A 27,770-nucleotide genomic window follows, 5' to 3' on the forward strand; every position below is an offset into this window, starting at 1 on the left:
ATATCAGTTCAAGACAAGGCAGCACTGAAAGAATACAAAGCGTGGGAAACTACACGTCACAACAATATTTCAGATGGGTACCACTGTAACACCCTCGATGCGACTATATCTCCCACGTGTCGAGGCACGACTTTGAGGCATAATCGCATTGAGGGCATATGTCGCAAGTTAGGCAATCTTCACAACATCCCATGTAATATAAATCATAAAGGGGAGATAACATAGTTGGCTTACACTCGCCATGTCAATCAAGTACATAAATAACATTACATCATCCAAACACTCATGGGCCGACTATGGCGCCAAAATAAAAGAGAACCCAACAAGCGACTCGGTCCCAATCACCCCCAACTGGGCACCACTACAGATCATCAGGAAAGGAAACATAGTAACGTTGAGAGTCCTCGCCGAACTCCCACTTGAGCTCAAGCGCGTCTCCTGGAGCAGAATCATCAGGCCCTGCATCTGGTGTAATAGTGATCTGTGAGCCACAGGGACTCAGCAATCTCGCACCCTCGCGATCAAGACTATTTAAGCTTAAAGGTAAGGCAAGGTAAATATATGTGGAAGCTGCAGCAAGCGACTAGCAAATATGGTGGCTAACTTATTCGCAAAAGAGAGCGAGAAGAGGAGGCAAAGCGCGAGCGAGAAACTAGAGAGCAACCTGCGCAAACATTACTCCAACACCGTGTCCACTTCCCGGACTCCGCCGAGAAGAGGCCATCACGGTAACACACTCAGTTCATTCATTTTAGTTAAGTTAAGGTTCAAGTTATCTACAACCGGACATTAACAAATTCCCATCTGCCCATAACTGCGGGCATGGCTTTCGAAAGTTCAATCCCTGCAGAGGAGTCCCAACTTAGCCCATGACAAGCTCTCACGGTCAACGAAGGAATAGACCTCCTCCCAAGACGTTTCGATGAAACTCGGTATCTCGGTTCTTCAAGACACTTCGACAGGTTAAAACAAGACCAGCAACACCGCCCGAATGTGCCGACAAATCCCAATAGGAGCTGCACATATCTCTTTCTCAGGGCACACTCAGATGAGCGCTCCATACAACTAAAACCAAACCTCGAGTTTCCCCGAGAGGGCGCTGCACAGGACTCTAGTTTGGACCAACACTCAGAGGAGCACTGGCCCGGGGGGGGGGGGTTAAAATAAGATGACCCTCGGGCTCCGGAAACCCAAGGGAAAAACAGGCTAGGTGGCAAATGGTAAAACCAAGGTTGGGCATTGCTGGAAAAGCTTTAATCAAGGCGAACTATCAAGGGGTTCCCATTATAACCCAACCGTGTAAGGAACGCAAAAATCCAGGAACATAACACCGATATGACGGAAACTAGGGCGGCAAGAGTGGAATAAAACACTAGGCGAGAGGCCGAGCCTTCCACCCTTTACCAAGTATATAGATGCATTAAGATAACATAGCAATATAATGATATCCCAACGGTAAATAAATGTTCCAAGAAGGAACGACCTTCAATCTTCACCTGCAACTATCAACGCTATAAGAGGGGCTGAGCAAAGTGGTAACATAGCCAATCAACGGTTTGCTAGGACATGGTGGGTTAGAGGTTTTGACATGGCAATTTGGGAGGATTGAAAGCAAGTGGTAGGCATCGAAGCAATGGCATAGCAAAAAAAGCGAGCAAACTAGCATAACAAAGATAGTAGTGATTTCGAGGGTATGATCATCTTGCCTGCAAAGCTGTCAGAGTTGACTGGATCCTCAAAAGCAAACTCAACGGGCTCCTCATTAGCGAACTCGTCTCCCGGCTCTACCCAAACAAGACAAACAATCAACAAGGATACAATCAACCACGTGCAAGCTCAAACAATAAGATGCAATGATGACATGCTATGCGGGATGCGATGCGGGATGCAATATGCAAGATATGACAGGAAAAGCATGAACCTGGCCTCCACTTGGAATTCCAAGGATGCCACTGGAAAGATGAGATGAAATCGCTTGAAAATGATATAAAGAACGCCGGAATCGGAGTTACGGTTTGGAAATGGCCAGCGATTCAAAATTGGCACCGGTCTGCGATTTACAACAAGTAGGCAACTAAATGCAACGGAATGAACATGCCAAAGCACCCAAACATGACAACAAAATACATGGCAGGGATGCACACAAGATGCTTAACAAATGTCTAGCACTGAGCTACGGCCAAATCATCCATTAACAGGTTCAAACAAGCATGGCAAAAACGCAAATGCAAAACAGATTTCAGACTTAGTGAAATTAACACTTGTCTGAAATTTCAGACCATGAAGCCCTCTTCGGAGCAACAAAACAACATGATACATGACCTGATTAAGACAAGTAAGAACATGGCATGGAGTTACTCAACAAGCTTAACAAAAGACCCAAAGTGACCTGCGGCCAAAAGGGTTCACAAATTATACTAACGGGCACACGAACATAGCTAAAACACAATCAGTTTTCAGACTTAGTGAAAACTGAGACATGCTGAAATATAACTCACGAAGGCATGTAAACGAGCTCGATGCACTCACTACGGTGCAAGTCATGGCAAGTCAAGCATACATCCATTAAGAAGGCACAAAATTCTAGCTAGACATGGCAAAAACAATGGCATAGCATGCACGGATCAACTACAATAGTATCGGCAAAATCGCAAACAAGTTGACGATCGACCCAGATTCACAACGAAGCAAAAGTAGAGCTCGATTGACTCAATCTAGGTCCTCCATAATTGCAAATAAAGACATGGATGGATAAAGCATAACATGATTAACAAAACTCCTTTACTAATCATCCTCAAAAGAGGCACGGATCACTAGGAAACAAGCTGAACATATGGCATCATGACCTAAATAATCCCAGACTTAGTGAGAACTACTAAGTCCCTGAAAACAAATTTACCGGGTGCCTCACTTTGCAAGCTTGCACAAGTCACTACACACATCCTAAAAATGCATGGGTTGCACCTCTGGAAATATAACAAGATGCTTAACAAAACATATGAAGGACTTACAGGCATAGCACGCACACAATAATCATGGCAAAAATGACAAAAGTCTAAGATGAACTAGCAGGTCTGGCAATTAACTCACAAAGCCTCCTTCTAACAGCATTTCGGGCATCAAGATGAACACAAAAGAAAATGATGCAATGGAATGAAATGCTGTACTCGTCGAGTCGAACATTTTGATATATTATATGTCCAAAGCGGAGCTACGGATGCAAAGTTACGGGGCCTCGAACATAGGCACATGGATCTGCAATTTCGGGACTTAGAGAAAATTTCACCTCCGCGAAAAAGTCAACGCGGGACGGGTTCGCCCCAGGACGGAGGGATCCGGGCGCGGCAAGGGTGTTTGGTTCACCGTCTTGGTGGACCTGATCCAGCTTTGGCCCGATCCGACTGGATCGGACTCCGGCGATGGCGGCGGCGGCCGACGACCGGAGCGGCGCGGAGCGGGCGGCGGGGACGGCGTCCGGCGGTGGAGATGGCGGGCCACGGCGACGCTGCGACGGGAAGGTGGCGGAGCAGGCGATGTGGCGCGCGGCGTCGCGCGGCTGGCAGCAGGCGAGGCGGCGGCGATGGCGGCGGCTGGGTGAGGCGGCGGCGATGTCGGCTCCGGCCACCGGAGTCGGAAGAGGCGGCGGGGATGGCAGCCTCGGGCGGCGGCGCTCGGATGGGCTCGCGGGGGCCTGGATCGGGCCTCCCGTGCCGGCGGCGGTGGTAGTTGGCGGAGGCCACGTGGCGCGACGTGATTGGCGGCGGCGGGCGGTGGCGGACGTGTCTGGCACCGGGCGGACGTGTCCGGCGCGCGGAGGAGAAAATATGGTTTCGGGGAGAGGGAGAGATCCGAAAATTGGGGGGTCTATTTATAGGCATAGGGGGAGCTAGGAGAGTCCAAATGAGGTGCGGTTTTCGGCCACGCGGTCGTGATCGAACGCTCTAGGACATGGAGCAGAGTTTGGTGGGTTTTGGGCCAAATTGGAGGGGTGTTGGGCTGCAACACACACGAGGCCTTTTCGGTCCCTCGGTTAACCGTTGGAGTATCAAACGAAGTCCGAATGATACGAAACTTGACAGGCGGTCTACTGGAAGTAAACCAAGGCCGCATGACAAGTATCGCTCCAATCCGGAAATGTTTAATCCCCACACACAAAAGAAAGCTAGAAATGGCCACCGGAGGAGAACGAAGCGCCGAAATGCAAAACGGACAACGGGGAAAATGCTCGAATGCATGAGATGAACATGTATGAAAATGCAATGCACATGATGACATGATATGAGATGCATGACAACGAAAAACAACACACGGAGACAAAGACCCGAACCCGAGAAATAAATATAACTTAACGCCGGAAACGGCAAGAGTAGGAGTACAAATTGGGAAAGTTATATCCGGGGCGTTACAACACTCCACCACTACGAAGGGATCTCGTCCCGAGATCTAGGACTGAAAGAACGCTGGGTACTCAGAACGGAGGTGATCCTCGCGTTCCCAGGTAGCTTCACGGTCGGAATGGTGTGACCATTTGACTTTGAGAAATTTGATTGACTTGTTGCGAGTCTTGCGTTCAGTCTCTTCAAGAATATCAACTGGGTGCTCACGATAAGAGAGATCTTCTTGGAGCTCAATGCCCTCGAAGTTGACTGTGCGGTCAGGAGTCTTGAAGCACTTTCGAAGTTGAGAGACATGGAACACGTCATGAACATTTGCGAAGTTTGAAGGAAGCTCGAGTTGATAGGCGAGGTCGCCTCTCTTGTTGACAATCTTGAAAGGTCCCACGTATCTGGGGGCAAGCTTCCCTTTGATACCGAAGTGACGAGTACCTTTCATAGGAGAGACACGGAGGTAAACATGATCTCCGATCTCGAAAGCCAAATCACGGTGCTTACTATCATAGTAGCTCTTCTGGCGGGATTGGGCTGCTTTGAGGTTATCACGAATGACTTTGCACATTTCTTCTGCTTCTGTGATTAAGTCATTACCCAGCAGCTGACGTTCACCGGTTTCAGACCAGTTGAGAGGGGTACGACACTTCCTGCCATACAGAATTTCAAATGGGGCCTTGCCCAAACTTGCTTGAAAACTATTGTTGTAGGAGAATTCAGCATAAGGAAGACAATCCTTCCACTTCATGCCGAAGGAGATCACACAAGCCCTGAGCATATCTTCAAGAATCTGGTTGACACGCTCGACTTGACCGCTTGTTTGAGGATGGAAAGCTGTGCTGAAGCGGATGTTCGTGCCCATGGCCTTCTGAAAAGAATCCCAAAACTTCGAGGTAAAGATGCTGCCACGGTCTGAAGAGATCACTTGAGGAATACTGTGCAGAGAGACAATGCGAGAGGTATAGAGTTCCGCCAATTGAGCTGCAGTGATCGACTCTTTGATAGGCAGAAAGTGAGCCACTTTGGTGAGTTTGTCGATGACAACGAATATAGCATCATTGCCACGCTTGGACTTTGGAAACCCAGTCACGAAGTCCATTTCAATGTGGTCAAACTTCCATTCTGGAATGGCAAGAGGTTGGAGGAGACCTGCTGGCCTTTGATGTTCTGCCTTCACTCTTCTGCAGACATCACATTCATTCACGAACTGAGCGATCTCGTGCTTCATTCGAGTCCACCAATAAGCTTGCTTAAGGTCCTAATACATCTTCGTGCTCCCAGGGTGGATGGAGAGGAGAGAATTGTGAGCCTCGTTCATGATCACTTTACGGAGGTCACCTTTGGGAACAACAATACGATCCTCAAAGAAGAGAGTGTCCTTGTCATCAAGGCGGTAGCACTTGTACTTGGACTGACTCTTGGCAATCCCAATCTTCACCTTTTTCACCATAGCATCAAGAAGCTGGGCTTGGCGAATCTGGTCTTCTAAGGTAGGAGAGACTTGAAGGTTGGCGAGGAAACCTTGAGGAACAACTTGCAGATTCAGCTTGCGAAAGCTTCACAAAGCTCGGGTTGATAAGGCTTGATAATTAGACTGTTGCAGTAATCCTTCCTACTCAATGCGTCAGCAATCACATTAGCCTTGCCCAGAGTATACTCGATACTCGGATTATACTCTTGAATCATTTCGACCCATCGAGTTTGCCTAAGGTTGAGATTAGGCTGAGTAAAGATGTACTTGAGACTCTTGTGATCAGTGAAAATGTCCACTTTTCTTCCCAATAGAAGATGTCTCCAAGTCAAAAGAGCATGCACAACTGCCGCCAACTCGAGATCATGAGTGGGGTAGTTCTTCTCATTAGGATTCAACTGGCGAGATGTATAAGCAACAACTTTCTTCTCTTGCATCAATACTGCGCCAAGACCTTGGAGAGAGGCATCACAAAAGACCTCGTACGGCTTGGATTCATCAGGTGGAGTCAGAACTGGAGCAGTGATCAATTTCTCTTTCAAAGTGTTGAAAGCAATATCACACTCCGGAGACCAAACGTACTTGACGTGCTTCTGAAGAAGATTAGAGAGAGGCTTCGCAATCTTAGAAAAGTTTTCAACGAATCTTCAGCAATAGCTTGCGAGACTGAGAAAACTACGGAGTTGCTTCTTCAGCTCCTTCAACTCTTCAGGTCCGAGCTTGTAAGGACGCTTGCACACAGGTTCCATGCCAGGCTCAAGATCAATAACGAATTCAACTGGCGGTGCAGAGGCATTCCTGGGAGCTCTTCTGGAAAGACGTCTTGATATTCGCAAGCGACTGGAATTTGAGAGATGGCATCCAATTCACCCTTCTCATTGAGAGAAAACAGACGAATGGTATCATCACGAGCGGCAAAGACAATTACATCCTCAGACGAATGAGTCAATTGAATCTACCTGGCTGCACAATCAAGCTGAGCCTTGTGCTTAGAAAGCCAATCCATTCCGAGAATAAGATCAATATCTGAGTTACCAAGAACCACCGGAGAAGAGAGAAACTTGTAATCACCCAAAGCGATAGAGACATCCGGGACACAATTGTTAGAAGTCATTTGCTTGCCCGGAGACACAATCTTCAATGGAACAGGAATCCTTTCGGTCACAAAATCATGCTTGGCCACAAATGGAGTTGAAATAAAAGAAAGTGATGCACCAGTGTCAAAAAGAACTTTTGCAGGAACATCGTTAACAGGAAGGTTACCCATGATCACATCTGGTGAGTTCTCTGCCTGAGCTGCATTTAGCAAATTGACCTTGGCATGCTTGGGGTTATGCTTGACCACAGATGTACTTGCCGATCTGACAGGAGGAGGAGGAGGAAGACGCCTTTGGTTGAAACACTTGTTGGCATAGTGACCTTTCTGTTGGCACTTGTTGCACGTGACCTCTGAAAGCGGACGGTGATACGGAGCACTCGATCGTGGAGCTTGAGACGAAGTCTTGTTCTAAAAGCCAGGGTTGGGTGGGTGGGAAGAACCACTGCCACCTTTGCTCTTCTGCTGATACGGCTGACGGAACGGAGGAGGAGGAAGCCAAAACTTCTGCTGCTTGGCCACTTGAGTAGAGGAAGAAGGAGTAACATCTTTGAATCGCTTCTTGGAAGCATCACACCTCAACTGAGCAGCCTCTTGCTTCAGTGCCATGTTGTAGAACTCATCGTACCTCAAGGGCTCAAAGAGAACAAGAGCAAGCTGAATTTCTTCTCTGAGGCCACCCCTGAACTGGTATATCATGCTCTTCTCATCAGGCACGTCCTGCTTGGCAAAGCGGGCAATCTTCTGGAACAAATTGTTGTAGTCGTAGACAGACAAAGAGCCTTGCTTCAGATTGCGGAATTCCTCATGCTTGCTTTCAACCACGTTCTAGGGAATATGATGAGCTCGGAAATCTCGACGGAAATCATCCCAAGTGATAACACGTCCACCTCTGGAGTCCTTGTACTTCTGGAACCAGTCTGCAGCTTGATCTTTGAGTTGGAAGGAAGCGAACTTGACAAAGTCCTCAGGCCTAACATTACTGCACTCGAAATGCTTACACAGATACACAAGCCAATCGTCAGCATCGGTTGCCTCAACACAATTGCTGAAAGTCTTTGGCCCATTAGCAAGGAACTGGTTGAGTGTAGCAAAGTTACTCTGATTGCTGCCTTGATTCCCTTGACTGCCTTGATTGCGCTCTTGAAGAATCTGCATGATCAGCTGTGTGTTTGCATTGGTTGCGGCCATCACAGCTTGCCACGCCTCTGGAGGAGGTGGAGGTGGTGGCGGATCATGATTCGGAGTCGTGCGCGTTGGAGGAGCCATCTTGAAGAGGTTGACCACCATTAGCACATTGACAGATAAATTATTGAAGCTGAATCCAACGGAATGAAAATTGCAACATATAGTCTTCACATCCGAACAAAATGAACGAATGCAATCCTCTTGAAATGGTCACATATCCATAAATTGAGAAGCCACGTAGAAATAAGGTAGAGAAATAAATCAACAAGGTACGTAACAAGAACGAATAATCGGTAAGAAATCCAATCTCAAACCAATATCCATGGAAGAAGAACTAGAGCTACTAGAATTCCCACCTATGAAACTCCCGAACCTTTCCGGTTATGCAATCAGGTGTTGGGGATACAGGGGAAGCATAATATCTCACCCAAACTAGCAAATCCTACATCCAGCTGTATCCATCCTTCAACACATAACCAAGAAACCTTCGGAAACCATCTACCTCAACCTTCGAAAAGCATCCGTTACACAAGTTATGGCGATACTCCCGAACTCTCGCCCCAGTACTGGGTGGCGTCGAGGTTATCTCACCAACGAACTGCATAAAAGAGATTTTCGATGTCGGCGAACATATCTCAAGTATTCCAGAATTGCAACGATAAAATTATGATGACAACACCTCAGAGCTCAACTCCCCGGGACACTTCCAATAAACCCCTGACAGGAGGCACCAAGACAATGTTCTCATCATAAGCCATCGGAACGATTCCAAGATACTCGCGTGATCCTAAATTTTTTTTTGTGAAATTTGAGAAGAGAAGAGTCAAAACTCTACGTCAGGATGCCTTACCAGAGCGATGAGGAGACTGGGAAGTAAAAAGAATTCCTAATCTCTCCGATATATAATTCCTAAAAGATTCAAAACATTTTTTTAGACATAACTCGGCCGCTAAATCGATCAAACAATGGGGCTCCTAAGGTCGGGGAAGGCTCTGATTACCAACTTGTCACACCCTCGATGCGACTATAGCTCCCACTTGTCGAGGCACGACTTAGAGACATAATCGCATTGAAGGCATATGTCGCAAGTTAGGCAATCTTCACAAACATCCCATGTAACATAAATAATAAAGGGGAGATAACATAGTTGGCTTACACTCGCCACGTCAATCAAGAACATAAATAACATTACATCATCCAAACACTCATGGCCCAACTACGGCGCCAAAATAAAAGAGAACCCAACATGCGACACGGTCCCGATCACCCCAACTGGGCACCACTACTAATCATCAGGAAAAGACACGTAGTAATGCTGAGAGTCCTCGTCGAACTCCCACTTGAGCTCATAATTGTCACCTGGAGCGGAATCACCTGGACCTGCATCTGGTATAGTAGGAATCTGTGAGCCACAGGGACTCAGCAATCTCGCACCCTCGCGATCAAGACTATTTAAGCTTATAGGAAGGATAGGCAAAAATATGTGGAGCTGCAGCAAGCGACTAGCATATATGGTTGCTAACTTATTCGCAAAAGAGAGCGAGAAGAGGAGGCAAAGCGTGAGCGAGAAGCTAGAGAACAATTTGCGCAAACATTACTCCAACACCGTGTCCACTTCCCGGACTCTGCCGAGAAGAGGCCATCACGGCAACACACTCAGTTGATTCATTTTAATTAAATTAAGGTTCAAGTTATCTACAACCGGACATTAACAAATTCCCATATGCCCATAACCGCGGGCACGGCTTTCGAAAGTTCAATCCCTGCAGGGAAGTCCCAAATTAGCCCATGACAAGATCTCACGGTCAACAAAGGAATAGACCTCCTCCCAAGACGTTCCGATCAGACTCGGTATCTCGGTAATTCAAGACACTTCGACAGGTTAAAACAAATCCAGCAACACCGCCCGAATGTGCCAACAAACACCGATAGGAGCTGCACATATCTCTTTGTCAGGGCACACTCAGATGAACACTATGTACAGCTAAAACCAACCCTCAAGTTGCCCCGAGGTGGCGCTGCAAGTGGGTCTATTTGGACCAACACTCAGAGGAGCACTGGCCCGGGGGGGGGTTAAAATAAGATAACCCTCGGGCTCCATAATTGCAAGTAAAGACATGGATGGATAGAGCATAACATGATTAACAAAACTCCTTTACTGATCATCCTCAAAAGAGGCACAGATCACTAGGAAACAAGCTGAACATATGGCATCATGAACTAAATAATCCCATACTTAGTGAAAACTACTAAGTCCCTGAAAACAGATTTACCGGGTGCCTCACTTTGCAAGCTTGCACAAGTCACCACACACATCCTAAAAATGCATGGGTTGCACCTCTGGAAAGATAACAAGATGCTTAACAAAACATATGAAGGACTCACAGGCATAGCATGCACACAATAATCATGGCAAAAATGACAAAAGTCTAAGATGAACTAGCAGGTCTGGCAATTAACTCACGAAGCCTCCTTCTAACAGCATTTCGGGCATTAAGATGAACTCAAAAGAAAATGATGCAATGTAATGAAATGATGTACTCGTCGAGATGAACATTTTGATATACTATATGTCCAAAACGGAGTCACGGATGCAAAGTTACGGGGCCTCGAACATAGGCACATGGATCTGCAATTTCGGGACTTAGAGAAAATTTCACCTCCGCGGAAAAGTCAACACGGGACGGGTTCGCCCCGGGATGGAGGGATCCGGGCGCGGCAAGGGCGTTTGGTTCACCGTCTTGGTGGATCTGATCCAGCTTCGGCCCGATCCGACCGGATCGGACTCCGGCGATGGCGGCGGCGGCCGACGACCGGAGCGGCGCGGAGCGGGCGGCGGGGACGGCGTCCGGCGGCGGAGATGGCGGGCCACGGCGGCGCTGCGCCGGGAAGGTGGCGGAGTAGGCGGTGTGGCGCACGGTGTCGCGCGACTGGCGGCAGGCGAGGCGGCGGCGATGGCGGCGGCTGGCAGAGGCGGCGGCGATGGCGGCTCCGGCCACCGGAGTCGGAAGAGGCGGCGGGGATGGCAGCCTCGGGCGGCAGCGCTCGGATGGGCTCGCGGGGGCCTGGATCGGGCCTCCCGGGCCGGCGGCGGTGGTAGGTGGCGGAGGCCACGTGGCGCGACGTGATTGGCGGCGGCGGGCGGTGGCGGACATGTCCGGCGCCGGGCGGACGTGTCCGGCGCGCGGATGAGAAAATAGGGTTTCGGGGAGAGGGAGAGATCCGAAAAACGGGGGGTCTATTTATAGGCATAGGGGGAGCTAGGAGAGTCCAAATGAGGTGCGGTTTTCGGCCACGTGATCGTGATCGAACGCTCTAGGACATGGAGCAGAGTTTGGTGGGTTTTGGGCCAAATTGGAGGGGTGTTGGGATGCAACACACACGAGGCCTTTTCGGTCCCTCGGTTAACCGTTGAAGTATCAAACGAAGTCCAAATGATACGAAACTTGACAGGCAGTCTACCGGAAGTAAACCTAGGCCGCATTACAAGTCTCGGTCCAATCCGGAAATGTTTAATCCCCACACATGAAAGAAAGCTAGAAATGGCCACCGGAGGAGAACGAAGCGCCGGAATGCAAAACGGACAACGGGGAAAATGCTCGAATGCATGAGATGAACACGTATGCAAATGCAATGCACATGATGACATGGTATGAGATGCATGACAACGAAAAACAACACACGGAGACAAAGACCCGAACCCGAGAAATAAATATAACTTAATGCCGGAAACGACAAGAGTTGGAGTACAAATTGGGAAATTTATATCCGGGGCGTTACAGATCCCCACGCCACCGCCCCACCACCGGCGACCACCACCCACCCTGGACCCTAAGGTAGATAGTGGGGTACCTCTCCAACGAGCCACCCTCCCCGCTGTGGGTGGTCTTCCCTAACTCCGACGAGCCCCCCACCCCCTGAAAATCGGCCGACCAAAAGTCGATTCAGTCGACTGAAGTGTCGCTAAATTGGAGCAGATCAGCATCACGAGCGATTGGGAGAGCACCATCAGCAACAGCGCGAGCAAGAGCCAGAGTAGTAGCAGCAGATCCGACTAGTATGGACGCCGCCATCGAAGGGGCCTCGCACCGGGGGAGAGCCGCCATGGAGATGTGGCGCTGGCTTCGAGGTAGCGACACCATGGGTGTGCGGGATGGAGCACCATCGGCGCCGGGAGGTCGAGTTATGGAGAAGGTGCGATGGGATGAGTGTACAACCTCTTTGGTGGCGGCGAGTAGGCCTCGGCTTCGTCCAAGAGTCGTTGAGGATGCTGCGGTTCCGGTGGAGCAGGTTAAGGGGACGCTATGGGGATGGAGCAGCCGCGATGGATGAGGCGATTGTTTGAGTAGCTCCTTGGAGGTGGAGGACGGGGCAGCTGAACTGGTGGGACGATGAGATGGACGATGGATTCTCATCCAGGGAGGTGGATGAGGGATGTCTAGCTGTTGCGATGGACGACATCATCAGGGAAGAGGCTCCGACTGGGCAGCGGTGAGGTGGTGGACGGAGGAGGGTGGGGTTTCCCGGCTGGAGGAGAGAGGTTATGGCGGCCTGGATTTCGAATGGCGAAAAGGAGGCGATGGGAGGGGGAAACCATGACTTAGGGACGCGCTTGTCCAAAATGTAGGGTGTGTTACAAAAGTACCCCCACCGATTTGAACTAGCGGCCCTTTCGGCTCAGGGTTAGAAGGGGGATTTCGCGTGTCGGGATTTGGCAGCTGGAGGGAGTTTTCGAGCGTGTTGTAATTTCGAGATAGCAAGGCGCGAGTTTTGGGAGCACGATATATGAATTTTCGGGATATAACAAGGGGCGGGTTGAATTTTAGAGACAAGCCTAACGTGTAATATTGTACTTATAGGTACCAAATCAATTCACACTTCACTCAACGAAAAAAAGTAAAACTATTCACACCACACAAAGAGAGAGTCTTGTCCCGTTTTACTATACAAATGCTATTCAAAGCTATGAGTCCATGTTATGTCCAATTAAATTTTTTCGCTGGCTGTATAATGCATGTAACCTACTCATACCAACATTTTAGTGCATTCCAAATGTCTATACTACTACTGCAATTTGAACTAAATTTGAATTTGTGCCTCTATTTGAATAAGAATCTACAATCATGATTCTTGCCAACTTAAACCATCATTCGTGTATTACCTTAACAACACACCACATGATTACTATAGAGATAGATATGAACTATGTGTACTATATGAACTCGAATTCAATTTTTTTAATACACTTGATGTTGATTCCCAATAATAGTACATTTGATGTACTAACTAGATATTCATAATCTAAACCATGTTCCATACGTACACTGTGTTTATCACACAAAGTATCGTGCCCCGCCCCCTACATTATGACAAGTATTTAGCCCTGAGCTGCAAAAGCCACACATTATCAAAAATTGTAATCAATGTTCTATATATATTATATGTAGTACTAGCAAGATGCCCATGTGTTGCAAGGAACATCAAGATGATCGAGGGAAGGCCTTATTTGCAAATGTGGAGAGGGGTGTGGGTATCTTTTTTCAAAATTGCAATAGTTTCCTTTCTATCCGTCAGATATAAATCGGACAGCTTATATTGTAGGATGGCAGGCACACCATCATCACCAACTCTATTTTTTATATAAAATATATTATATTTAGTATAACATGTTCATGACCACACCATGTGTATCACCGTTATATATATTCACGCATGTGTTGGTTTAAAACAATATGATAAATTCTTCAAATATCCAAATTCACTTTTTATAATGAATTACGATCTCTATTCATTTTTTACACCCACACAATCCTCTTATCTTTGTAGCTAGCGCTAACTCTCTCCCGTGGATGCACACATCCGCTTCCCTCTCGCCCTCCCTCATCATTCTCTAGCTCCATCACGCAAATTCGTATTTTCACTTTAGGTCGTTCACCCATGGTGTGCGTAGGCCCCCAGCTCCTTCTTTATAGCACACATCGATCGATATGCCTCTCTAGCCAGGTGTGTCTACCACAAAAACAAGCTTTCCCTCTTCTCTTCTCACTGTCCATGCCTCAGTCCCGCCCCTCTTTTCATCAATCTCGTACTCGCACACTCCTTCCCCCTCGGTATAGTATGCCTCTGACACCACCTCCTAGCTACATCCCTCTCTCTCTATCATTCTCTCCGGGCCTTATTTGCTTCTAACACATACATGCATGTATACCGATCGATCTCCCTACATATACCTAGGTCAACTTTAACTAATTTTCCCCACCCATCGATCGACGTACCTGACAAGTTATGTCTCTCCTTTCCCCGACAAAGGATGATTGATCTTCCTATGTAGTTACTCTGCTTACCACTGCCATATCGTCCCCCCTCATCATTCGTGCATGCCTCCTGACCCGTCTCTCACACGCACGTGCATAGACAGGAAGGTGATGACCCACAAGTCTAGGGGATCAATTGTAGCTCTTTTCGATAAGTAAGAGTGTCGAACCCAATGAGGAACAGATGGAAATGACAAGTGGTTTTTAGGAAGGTAATGTCTGCAAGTGCTGAAACTGTAAGTAGCAGAGTAGTTTGATAGCAAGATAATTTGTAACGAGAAAGTAACGATAGTAGAAATAAAAGTGCAGCAGGGTAGCCCAATCCTTCTGATGTAATGGACTGGCCAAAACGGTCTCTTATGATAAGCAAAGCGTTCTTGAGGGTACACGGGATTTTCATCTAGTGTCTTTCACCATGTTGGTTCGATTTGTGTTCGCTACTTTGATAATTTGATATGTGGGTGGACCTATGCTTTGGTGCTGTTCTTACTTGAACAAACGTCCTACTTATGATTAACCCTCCCGCAAATATCTGCACCTAAGCACCGGTCCACCCACATATCAAATTATCAAAGTACTGAACGCGAATTAAACCAACATGATGAAAGTGACTAGATGAAATCCCCATGTACCCTCAAGAACGCTTTGCTTATCATAAGAAACCGTTTTGGCATGTCCTTTGCCTCAAAAGGATTGGGCTACCTTTCTGCACTTTTTTTACTACTATCGTTACTTGCTCGTTACAAATTATCTTGCTACCAAACTACTCTGCTAATTACTATTTCAGCACTTGCAGACATTACCTTGCTAAAAACCACTTGTCATTTTCTTCTGCTCCACGTTGGGTTCAACACTCTTACTTACCGAAAAGAGCTACAATTGATCCCCTATACTTGTGGGTCATCAAGGCTATTTTCTGGCGCCATTGCCAGGGAGTGAAGCGCCTTTGGTAAGTGGAATTTGGTAAGGAAACATTTATATAGTGTGCTGGAATTTATTGTCACTTGTTACTATGGAAAACAATCTTTTGAGGGGTTTGTTTGGGGTATCTTCACCTCATCCAGAACCACAATTAGCTACCCCTCAACCTACTGCACCTACTGAAAATATTGAATATGAAATTCCTTCGGGTATGATAGAACAACTGCTAGGTAGTCCTTATGCAGGAGATGGAACCGAACATCCTGATGTGCACTTGATATATGGGAACAAATTTGTGGATTGTTCAAGGTTGCAGGTTTACCCGGAGATAAAGTGATGAAAAAGGATTTCCCTTTATCTTTGAAGGGTAAGGCATTATCATGTTATAGGCTATGTCATGATATTGGGTCATGGAATTGGAATCGTTTGAAATTGGAGTTCCATCAAACAAATTATCCTATGCATCTAGTTCATCCTGATAGGAATTATATATATAATTTTTGGCCTCGTGAAGGAGAGAGTATCGCTCTACCTTGGGAGATGCTTAAGTCAATGTTATATTCATGCCCCAATCATGAGCTCTCAAGAGAAATTATTATCCAGAATTTTTATGCTCGGCTTTCTCATCATGATCAAACCATGCTTGACACTTCTTGTGCTGGTTCGTTTATGAAGAAGACTATTGAATTCCTGTGGGATCTTTTGGAAAGTATTGAACACAACTCTAAAGATTGGGAACTCGATAAAGGTAAAGAGTCAGGTATTAAACTTAATTATGATTTTGTTAAATATTTTATTGATACTGATGTTTTTTAAAAGCTTAGCACTAAATATGGACTTGACTCTGAGATAGTAGCCTCCTGTTGTGAACCATTTGCTACTCATGTTTAACTCCCTAAAGAGAAGTGCTTTAAATACCACCCACCTATTAAAGAAGAAATTAAAGAACTGATACCAGTTAAAGAAGAAACTATAGTTTATAATGTTGATCCAGTTGTTCCTTCTGCTTATATAGAGAAACCACCTTTCCTTGTTAGGATAAAGGAGCATGCTAAAGTCTCAACTGTGGTTAACAAAAGCTATATTAGAACACCCAAACCCGATGAACAAATTAAAGTAGAACCTAGTATTGCTATGGTTAAAGATCTCTTAGAGGAAGATATGGATGGGCATGCTATTTACTTCTGTGAAGAAGCTTCTAGAATTGCGAAACCTGATAAAAAACATAAACATAGACCTGTTGTTGGCATGCCCGTCATCTCATTAAAATAGGAGATCACTGTTATCATGGCTTATGTGACATAGGTGTTAGTGTGAGTACTATTCCTTATACCTTATATCAAGAAATTATGAATGACATAGCACCCACAGAGATAGAAGAAATAGATGTTACTATTAAACTTGCTAATAGAGACACTATATCGCCAATTGGGATTGTTATAGATGTTGAAGTCTTGTGTGGGAAAATAAAATACCCTATTGATTTTCTTGTTCTTGGTTCCCCATAAGATGACTCTTGTCCCATTATCTTTGGTAAACCTTTCTTGAACACCGTTAATGCTAGAATAGATTGTGAGAAACAAACTATCAGTGTTAGCTTTGGTAATGAGTCCCATGAGTTTAATTTTTCCAAGTTTAGTAGAAATCTTCATGAAAAAGAATTTCCTAGTAAGGATGAATTAATTGGTCTTACTTCTATTGTTGTACCCCCTACAGATCCTTTAGAACAATATTTGCTAGACCATGAAAATGATTTACATATGCATGAAAGAAATGAAATAGATAAAATTTTCTTTGAACAACGACCTCTGCTTAAACACAATTTTCCTATTGAAACTCTAGGAGGTCCTCCTCCACCTAAAGGTGATCCTGTGTTTGAATTAAAACAGTTGCCAGACACTTTGAAATATGCTTATCTTGAAGCAAAGAAAATATTTCCTATTATTATTAGTGCTAACCTTTCAGAACATGAAGAAGAAAGATTATTGAAAGGTCTAAGGATGCACCGAGATGCTATTGGATATACTCTTGATGATTTAAAGGGCAATAGTCCCACTCTATGTCAGCACAAAATTAAAATGGAACCTGAGTGCTAAACCCATTGTTGATCACCAACGTCGGTTAAATCTGAAGATGAAAGAAGTGGTAAGAATGGAAATATTAAAACTTCTGGAAGCAGGTATAATCTATCCTATAGCTGATAGTAGATGGGTAAGTCATGTTCATTGTGTTCCTAAGAGAGGAGGTATAGCTATTGTTCCTAATGATAAGAATGAACTTATTGCACAAAGAATTGTTACAAGCTATATAATGGTAATAGATTTTAGAAAATTAAACAAAGCAACTAGAAAAGATCATTACCCTTTGCCTCTTATTGATTAAATGCTTGAAAGATTATCTAAGCACACACACTTTTGCGTCCTTGATAGATATTCTGGCTTTTCACAAATACCTGTTTCTCAACCAGATTAAGAAAAGACCACTTTTACTTCTCCTTTTGGAACCTATGCTTATAAACGTATGTCTTTTGGTTTATGTAATGCACCTGCTACCTTTCAAAGATGTATGACTGCTATATTCTCGGACTTTTGTGGAAAGATTGTTGAGGTTTTCATGGATGACTTTTCTATTTATGGGAAGTCTTTTGATGATTGTTTAAGCAATCTTGATCTAGTTTTGCACAGATGTGAACAAACAAATCTTGTCTTGAATTGAGAGAAGTGCCACTTTATGGTTAATGAAGGCATTGCCTTGGGTCATAAAATTTATGAAAGAGGTATTGAAGTGGACAAAGCTAAGGTTGATGCAATTGAGAAAATGCCATATCCTAAAGATATAAAAGGTATTCGTAGTTTCTTAGGTCATGCTGGTTTCTATGGAAGATTTATCAAAGACTTTTCTAAAATTTCTAGGACTCTTACGAATCTTTTGCAAAAGGATATTCCTTTTGTTTCTAATGATGATTGTTTAGAAGCCTTTGAAACACTCAAGACAGCCTTAATTTCTGCACCTATTGTTCAACCACCTGATTGGAAGTTGCCTTTTGAAACTATGTGTGATGATAGTTATTATGCTCTTGGTGTTGTTCTAGGACAAAGAGTTGATAAGAAACTTAATGTTATTCTTTATGCTAGTAAAACTCTAGACAGTGCTCAAACAAATTATGCTACTACTGAAAAATAATTCTCAACAGTTGTGTTTGCTTCTGATAAATTTAGACCTTATATTGTTGTTTCCAAAGTAACTGTTCACACAAACCATGCTGCTATTAAATATCTTATGGAAAAGAAAGATGCTAAACCTAGAATTTTTCGATGGGTTCTCTTGCTACAAGAATTTGATTTACATATCATTGATAGAAAAAGAGCTGAGAACCCAGTAGCTGATAATTTAGCTAGGCTTGAAAATGTGCTTGATGACCCACTACCTATTGATGATAGTTTTCCTGATGAGCAGTTAGCTATAATAAATGTTTCTCATAGAACTCCTTGGTTTGCTCACTATGCTAATTACATTGTTGCTAAATATTTACCACCTAGCTTTATTTACAAACAAAAGAAAAAAATTCTTCTATGATTTAACACATTACTTTTGGGATGACCCACATCTTTATAAAGAAGGAATAGATGGTATTATTAGACATTGTGTACCTGAGCATGAACAGGGACAAATCCTACGGAAATGTCACTCCGAAGCTTATGGAGGGCATCATGCTGGAGATAGAACTACTCATAAGGTATTGTAGTCTAGATTTTATTGGCCTACTCTCTTCAAGGATGCTCGTAAGTTCGTCTTATCTTGTGATGAATGTCAAAGAATAGGAAATATCAGTAAGCGCCAAGAAATGCCTATGAATTATTCACTTGCTATTGAACCATTTGATGTTTGGGGATTTGATTACATATGACCTTTTCCTTCCTCTAATGGGTATACACATATTTTGGTTGTTGTTGATTATGTTACTAAATGGGTAGAAGCTATTCCAACCAGTAGTGCTGATCACAACACCTCTATTAAAATGCTTAAGGAAGTTATTTTCCCAAGGTTTGGAGTCCCTAGATATTTATTGACTAATGGTGGTTCACACTTTATTCGTGGCGCTTTCCGTAAAATGCTTGCCAAGTATGATGTTAACCATAGAATTGCCTCACCATATCATCCTCATTCTAGTGGTCAAGTTGAACTTAGAAATAGAGAAATAAAATTAATTTTGCAAAGACTGTAAATAGGTCCAGGAAGAATTGGTCCAAGAAATTAGATGATGCACTTTGGGCTTATAGAACACATATAAAAATCCTATGGGTATGTCTCTATCGGTGTACAAAAGTAGGGGTCCCTTTTTGTACCCCTTTACTTGTGCGCGGGTAGTCGCAACCCCATGCCTATGGCCACACTTGGCGGGGCAGAGGAAGCCAAGGTTACCAGAGTCGTGCTCAAGGCCAGAAGCATGAAGAACTGAGGGGCGAGGTGAAACTCCCCCGGCAAGGTCCGGGGCAGCCTTCACGGTCCCGACAAGAACCTTGTCGGGGCAACTTGCCCAACGCCAGCAGGGCTGCCACCCTTGAGCCTAAGAGTTACGACGCCCTCAACCACATTGGAACCAAAGCTCGGGAGGCGCCCCCGTGGTGGCATGCAGATCTTTGTGAAGACCAAGAACATACAAGACTAGATGAGAATCAGAAGACAAAGATCCTCGGCAAGATCCTTGCCAAGGACACCCACGAGACCCCCTGGCAAGACCCTTGCCGGGGACGCCCACGACGCCGTGGCAAGACCCTTGCCGGGGCCCCGGCAAGACCCTTGTCGAAGACATCCGCGGGGCCGCAGCCTGGACCACACCTGCCAAGACTCCATCGTCATTCCCACACAGCTGCCAGCCCACCAACTAGGCGAGCACCCGCGTGGCGACGTGCGGCCTCCAGGCCAACTCAGCAAGCACTTATGTGGTGGCATGCAGATCTTCATGAAGACTCTGCCATCGCACCAACTCAGCAGCCAGCCAGCCAGCGTGGCAGTAGACGCCTCGTTAGTTCGGACGCGTGTCGAAGCCAGGCGTGGCGGCGACAGCTGGGATGAGCTTCCTTGTCATCCCCGATAAAGCAAGAAGGGCACGTCGGCAGCGCATTAAATGCTTTTGTCCTATGGTGCCAGGAGATAGACTCGACTACTGTACAACTTTCCACCTCCTGTGTGCCACTGTGGCAGCCCCTTTTGACTATAAAAGGAGACCCGCGGCGTACTGAGAGGGGATTCGAACTTTTTGGACCCTGCACGCTTTGTAGCTAGTCCAAGAACACCAGATAAACATAAACCAGCACGAGTACGGTATTGTGCATGACTTGCGGCCCGAACCTGGATAATCCCCCTGTGTTGATCCCTCAAACCCGCTCTTTCCACAGCCCCGCGCCCGCCAACCGTAGCAAAAGGGATTCCTCGTGATCCGGTAGGTGTCGTTTCCCCCGACAGTCTCCTTATAAAATGGTTTATGGAAAATCTTGTCATTTGCCTCTTGAGTTAGAACATGAAGCATTTTCGGCAATTAAAAAACTCAATTATGACTTCAAACTTGCTGATGAAAAGAGGTTATTTGATATTAGCTCTTTAGATGAATGGAGAACCCAAGCTTATGAAAATGCAAAATTATTTAAAGAAAAAGTTAAAAGATGGCATGACAAAAGAATCCAAAAGCGTGAGTTTAAAGTCGGAGAATATGTTCTTTTGTACAACTCCGTTTAGATTCTTTGCAGGAAATCTCCTCTCAAAATGGGAAGGCCCATATGTCATCAAGGAGGTTTATCGGTCTGGAGCCATCAAAATAAATAATTCCGAAGGTACTAACCCAAAGGTTGTCAATGGGCAACGAATAAAACATTATATCTTAGGTACGCCCATTAATTTTGAAAGTAATATTATCCAATTTTGACACCGGAAGAACACATAAAAGAGTCCTTCCGGAACACTCAAGAACCGTGAAAATAAGGAGGTACATGCTACGGTAAGTAAACATACTCCGAAAAATCCGCAAAAATATTTTTTAGTAGTTTTGGAATATTTATAAAATTTGGAAATAAAGAAACTTCCAGGAAGCGTCCCCTGGTGGGCGCAAGACACCAGGGCGCGCCAGGCTTGCCTGGCGCGCCCAGTTGGGTTGTGCCCACCTGGGACAGTTTCAGCACTTCGTTTTTCTACCGTAGACTTGTCTTCCAAGATAAAAAATCTATACATACATCCTGAACTTGTTGATCACCGCATCACGGACAAATCCTCTATTTTCTTTTCTTTGCTGTTTTCTGTCAGATCCCATCTACCATGGCCACCTTAGGCTCCTCCAAGGACAAGTTCTTCAAGAACGTCATCAATCCATATTTGCGGGAGGTGGTGCAGCACCCTCAAATATCCAGATGCATGAGGGGGGTTTGTACATCCGCGATGAGCAAGGTCCCAAGGGCATGGGAACCGTGGAAGCCAGGCTTGAAGCCATGGATCAGGAAGTGTTACGATGCAAGGGGATGGTGGAGCGTGGGCTCAATGCCAATCACCTCATGATTGCAGACCTTTCCCGTGATCTCATGGTGGATGGCAAGCCCATGAAGGACATAATCTTCACCCTCAAGGAGCAAATCAACTTTCTCCAAAGCCAGATCTATGATCTTCAAAACCAAGTCTTTCAATATGAGGCGAGGTTTAAAGCTATGAGTTTGGCTGCTAGTTGCAGGACTCGTGAGACTCACTCCTCCTCTTATGATGGTGGACCACTGCCATGGAAACCGAGGACAAGATCTCTTCTTCTTCACCAACATCATCTTCACCACCACCAAAAGAGCATTGAATATCGGGTATGGGCACTCCCCTTGGCTTCTGCCAAGCTAGGGGAGGTGCCCCGGTATCGTATCATCCCACTATCTTTTTGCTTTTACTTATTTCAGTTCGATCTTTTGCGTTAGATGAATAAAAGTTTAGTTTGATCTTTCCTTCTTTGAGAGTTTACTTAGTGCAAGTTATATAATAAAGTTAGTCTGATTTTTTGCTTTCTTTACTTTCATATTGCAAATAAAAGAAAAGAAATAAAGAAAGAAAAATAGAAAGGAAATAAATAAATCAATAAGATCATATACTAATCCTATGGTAGGTGATGGGACCACATAAGGAAAAGTATAAGTAGAAAATTTTATTAGAGATTGACAAACATAGCATTAGTCAATGATGCAACTCATGAGGAATTAATAAGGGAAGAGAAGATCCACATATAAATATACTATCCTAGAAATATTTTGTGATTGTGAGCCCTCATCAAAATATTATATGCCAAAATTGTTGACGTTGGACAAGGAAGACAACGTAATGATTTGTGCTTGTTCATATTTACATATAAGTCATATTGTCATGGATCCTTTAACGTGTGGTGCTTGCCCCCTATCTTGCCTAGCCAAAAATTCTGCACTGAGTAGAGATACTAATTGTGCATCCAAAAACCCTTAAACCCAAATCTCATTTTCAAGTGTCCACCATACTCACCTAGGGATTGAGCAAGATCCCACAAGTAAGTTGTCATCGGTGCAAAAAGGCAATAAAAATTGCTTTTAAAAGTGTGAGATCATTTAATGTAAGAGAAAATTGAACATTGCACGAACTTATGATGGTGAAGAATAAAAGCGACAGACTGCATAATAAAGGTTGCTATCACAAGGGGCAATGTAACGTGACATTATTTTGCACTAAGGTATTGAGCATACAAACAAATAGGAGCATGGCAACCTCTGCTTCCCTCTTCAAAGGGCCTATCTTTTACTTTTATGTAAGAGTCGAAGTTTTTCTCTTTATTCCTTTTATTTTTCTCCTTTGGCAAGCATCATGTGGTGAGGAAAGACCTAGGCACATATGTCCAGTTGAATATGGGTGGTATGAGTTATTATTGTTGACATCACCCTTGAGGTGAGTACGTTGGGAGGTGAAACCATAAGCCCCTATCTTTCTATGTGTCCGGTTGAAACGTTTTGCTCATGTGTACACGGGGAGTGTTAGCAATCATAGAAGACTATATGATGGTTGAGTATGTGGACTAGCCTAAACGCTTCGACACGTGACCCTTCCTGAAAAGATGATGAATTGTAGTTGCAAAATTGACTCAGAACATAGTTTGTTGGTTTCTAATAGAGTTTTTGCTTTATACTTCGATTGTGTGATGAACTATTACTTATTCATGAGAAGTATATGATAAAAGATATATGATAAAAGTTCTATGTTTAATTTTGTTGTTGTTATAATAATCAAAATGATGCTTCTATGTTCGTATTTTGTTTTTATCGACACCTCTCTCTCAAAGCATGTGGACATGTTTTTCGATTTCGGTTTTCGCATGAGGACAATCGAGGTCTAAGCTTGGGGGAGTTGATACGTCCATTTGGCATCATGTTGTCTTACTGTTATTTATGATGTTTTTATCCATAATAAAGCTTTTTTGAGTAATTCTAATGCCTTTTCTCTCATAATTTGCAAGGTACACACCAAGAGGGAGAATTCTGGCAGCTGGAAATCTGGACCTAGAAAAGCTACGCCAGGCTACCTATTCTGCACAACTCCAAACAAGCTAAAACTTCACGGAGATTTATTATGGAATATTTAGGGATTATTGGAGCAAATAACAACTACTGCAGGATGCTGCTAACGTGACACTATGATTAGAGACCCTTCGAGAAAGTGTGTGCGATGCAATAATCGCAAATGGTGTTGTATGAAAACCGTCAGAAATGTATAAACATTTGCAATGATGAATGCATCAAACACGGTTCAAGTTTTAGTTGCATGTGCGATGAAGGGCATATGGTTCAGTTCAGTTAAATGTTTGCGATGAGGAGGAACAAAAGAAATGGGCAGCCAGATGAAGGCGTGTGCGATACACAGCATACAGTTCACTCGGATGAACTATTTGTGATTAGGAAACACAAAAGAAACGGCCAACCAGATCAAGGTGTGTGTGATTGAGGGCATACGCTTCAGAAGAATTAAATGTTTGCGATTAGGCAACAGAACAGAAACGGGTCAGCCAGATCAAAGTGTCTGCGATTAATGGCATACACTTCACATGGATGAACTGTTTGCGATTAGCCACAACAAACTGAAATAGTTAGATAGATCAACGTGTGTGCGCTAGACGGGTACACACATTCTAATTAAAAGAACTATGCGCGATGGTGCTGATATTGCCTATTGCGGTGCACCCTATGGTGCAAATGCCACGTACGCGGCCAAGAAGGCGTACGTGCCCACGTTACCCCTTCCGGGAATAGTGCCACACTTATAACCATCGGTAAATTTTGAGCATGCGTCCCATCACAATTTTGTTAGAAGAACAGGGAGGCCTCACATTCCAAATTGCAAACCTGTTCACACCGATCAAAACCTAAATGGTTTCCCACTTAGGAGCGTATTACTATGCGGTTATAAATACTACTACTCCAAGATGACTGCATATTCCTCCTCAACTCCTCATCTACAAAAGTCAAAAACATCACAAGTCATTCATCATCGTTCCCTTGCGTCCGCCATGGCCAGCGTGAGTTCTGGGTCGAGAGATTGCCACAAGGGAGAGGCGAGCCTAGAAGCGGAAGCACGAGAGATGTCCTGCCTTGCCGCGAAAGCAGCCAACAAGTCCCTCCGCACGACCGTAGCAGCGGAGAGGTCCCTCCACGCCGCCGAAGTAGCACGGAGGACCCGCCGCACCGTCGAAGTAGCAGACTGGTCCGGTTGTGCCGCGGAAGCAGAAGAGATGTCCCGCTGTGCCGCGAATACGGCAGAGATGTCCTCCCATGCCGCGTCGGCCTGGGAAAATGCCTCGCGGGCAGGTGAGGACTCTTACAGGCGCATGCATGCCCTCGTCCTTAGGTAGATGGATCATATCTCCGGGTGGGAGAGGTTGCAGGATGACCTGCAAGCCTCGTTTGAACAGTCTACCGACGTCATCCGGCAACTAAATGAGAGCAATGCGAAGCTCCGGGCCGAGCGTGACCTGCTGAGGGTGAAGATCGTTGGAAGTGCGAAGCAACAGGAGCAGACCACTACCTTGTTGAAGAGGACCGGCGTCATCATCGAGAAACTTATGGATGAGAATGCCATGCTACGCATCGAGCGCAGAAGGCTGGTGGAGGAATCCGTGGATGCTCTCAACCAGCATCTTGAGGACAAGAAAGAGCTCGTCGCCGGACGCCGTGGAGGCTGTTGTCTTCTTCTTTTCCCCTTGTGTATATCGGGCGTTGCCGCATGTTGCTTTTTCAATTAGGTTTATAAATATGTAAGACAATTATTATGCAATGCCATCGTCCTTATATTCTTCTTTAATGGAGACTTTGGGAGGGAGGTGCGCGGCGGGTAGCGGTCAAAAGGGCTCTCCTCCCGATGAGCACACGCAGGGGTCTGATCGCACGCCTCCTGTACTCAAATAGCTACCCCGCACGGCACCTCCTAGCCAATAAAAAAGGGGATGCATGGCCGCACGTAATTGGTAAGTCAAACGCGCATGGTTTCAATAATACTTGTGTTTCCGATTTGCAACGTGACAACACTTGTTCCAAAATGACTTTGTTGATTGTTAATATGTGCGCCTTCGCAAATCGGATAGAAAAATTACCGCACCATGTTGGTACCATGTCATGAGACCATGCCAAGTTTCATGATTTTCAGGCGTGTTTTGGAATTATAGGAACTAAAAAACCAAGTTTCTCAATCTGTTCGTCCGAGCCATGATGCCCAGATGTTTGAATTTCACTCCCATCTCTTGCATGGGACCTAGAAATTCACCCAAGGACACACATGTGATTTTTCAAACAACTTTGGTGCACTGGAGCATGTGCTTGTAGTTCAAATTTCAATTATGCACAATAAATGCTAGAAACTCAATAAATGTATAAAAAAGGCCAAACGAACCCGAAATAATTCCAAAATTTAGCACGCTACTTCTATTTGGTCGTTCGACTTACCAATTAAGGCGGGAGAAGGCAGTGTACGTATGTCGTTTCGCACACGGAGGTGACACGTCCCCTCTCGGAACCACGATCCGTCTTGAGGGAAGCTCCAGTTTGCAGGAAGCTTACACCAAAGCTTGTCCCAATTCGGCCAAAAAATTTACCGCGGCATGTTGCTGCCATCTCATGACAGCATGCCAAGTTTCATGACTTTCAAGCGTGTTTTGGAACTACAGGAATTAAAGAACCAAGTTTCTAAATCTTTCCGGCCAAGCCACGATGCCCAGATGTTTGAATTTCACTCCCATCTCATTTATGGGACCTAGAAATTCACCCAAGGACACACATGTGATTTTTCAAACAACTTTGGTGCACTGGAGCCTGTGCTTGCAGTTGAAATTTGAATTATGCACATTAAATGCCTAGAAACTCAATTAATGTATAAAAAGGCGAAACGAGCCCGAAATAATTCCAAAATTTAGCATGGTACTTCTATTCTATATAATCTGGCCGTGTAAAAAAATTAAGGCGGGAGAAGGCAGTGTGCGTATGTCGATTCGCACAGGGAGGTGACACGTTCCCTCTCGGAACAACGAGCCTTCTTGAGGGAAACTCCTGTTTGCAAGAAGCTTACGCAAAAGCTTGTATCAATTCGGCCAAAAAATTACCACAACATGTTGGTGCGATGTCATGGCACCATGCCAAGTTTCATGATTTTCAGGCGTGTTTTGGAATTACAAGAATTAAAAAACCAAGTTTCTCAATCTTTCCGGCCGAGCCACGACGCCCAGATGTTTGAATTTCACTCCCATCTCTTGCATGGGACCTAGAAATTCACCCAAGGACACACATGTGATTTTTCAAACAACTTCGGTGCATTGGAGCCTGTGCTTGCAGTTCAAATTTGAATTATGCATATTAAATGCCTAGAAACTCAATTAATGTATAAAAAAGGCGAAACAAGCCCAGAATAACTCCAGAATTTAGCATGGTACTTCTATTTGGTCTAATCTGGTTGTGTAATAAAATTAAGGCGGGAGAAGGCAATGTACGTATGTCATTTCGGACACCGACATGACACATTCCCTCTTGGAACCACGAGCCTTCTTGAGGGAAGCCCCGATTTGCAATAAGCCTACACCAAAGCTTGTCCCAATTCGGCCAAAAAAATACCGTAGCATTATGGTGCCATGTCATGACACCATACCAAGTTTCATGATTTTCAGGAGTGTTTTGGAATTACAGTAATTAAAACACCAAGTTTCTCAATCTTTGCGGCCAAGCCATGACGCCCAGATGTTTGAATTTCATTCCCATCTATTGCATGGGACCTAGAAATTCACCCAAGGACACACATGTGATTTTTCAAACAACTCTGGTGCACTAGAGCCTGTGCTTGTAGTTCAAATTTGAATTATGCACATTAAATGCCCA

This window comes from Triticum aestivum, chromosome 6A (genome assembly GCF_018294505.1).
Source record: "Triticum aestivum cultivar Chinese Spring chromosome 6A, IWGSC CS RefSeq v2.1, whole genome shotgun sequence".
Classification (NCBI taxonomy): Eukaryota; Viridiplantae; Streptophyta; class Magnoliopsida; order Poales; family Poaceae; genus Triticum; species Triticum aestivum.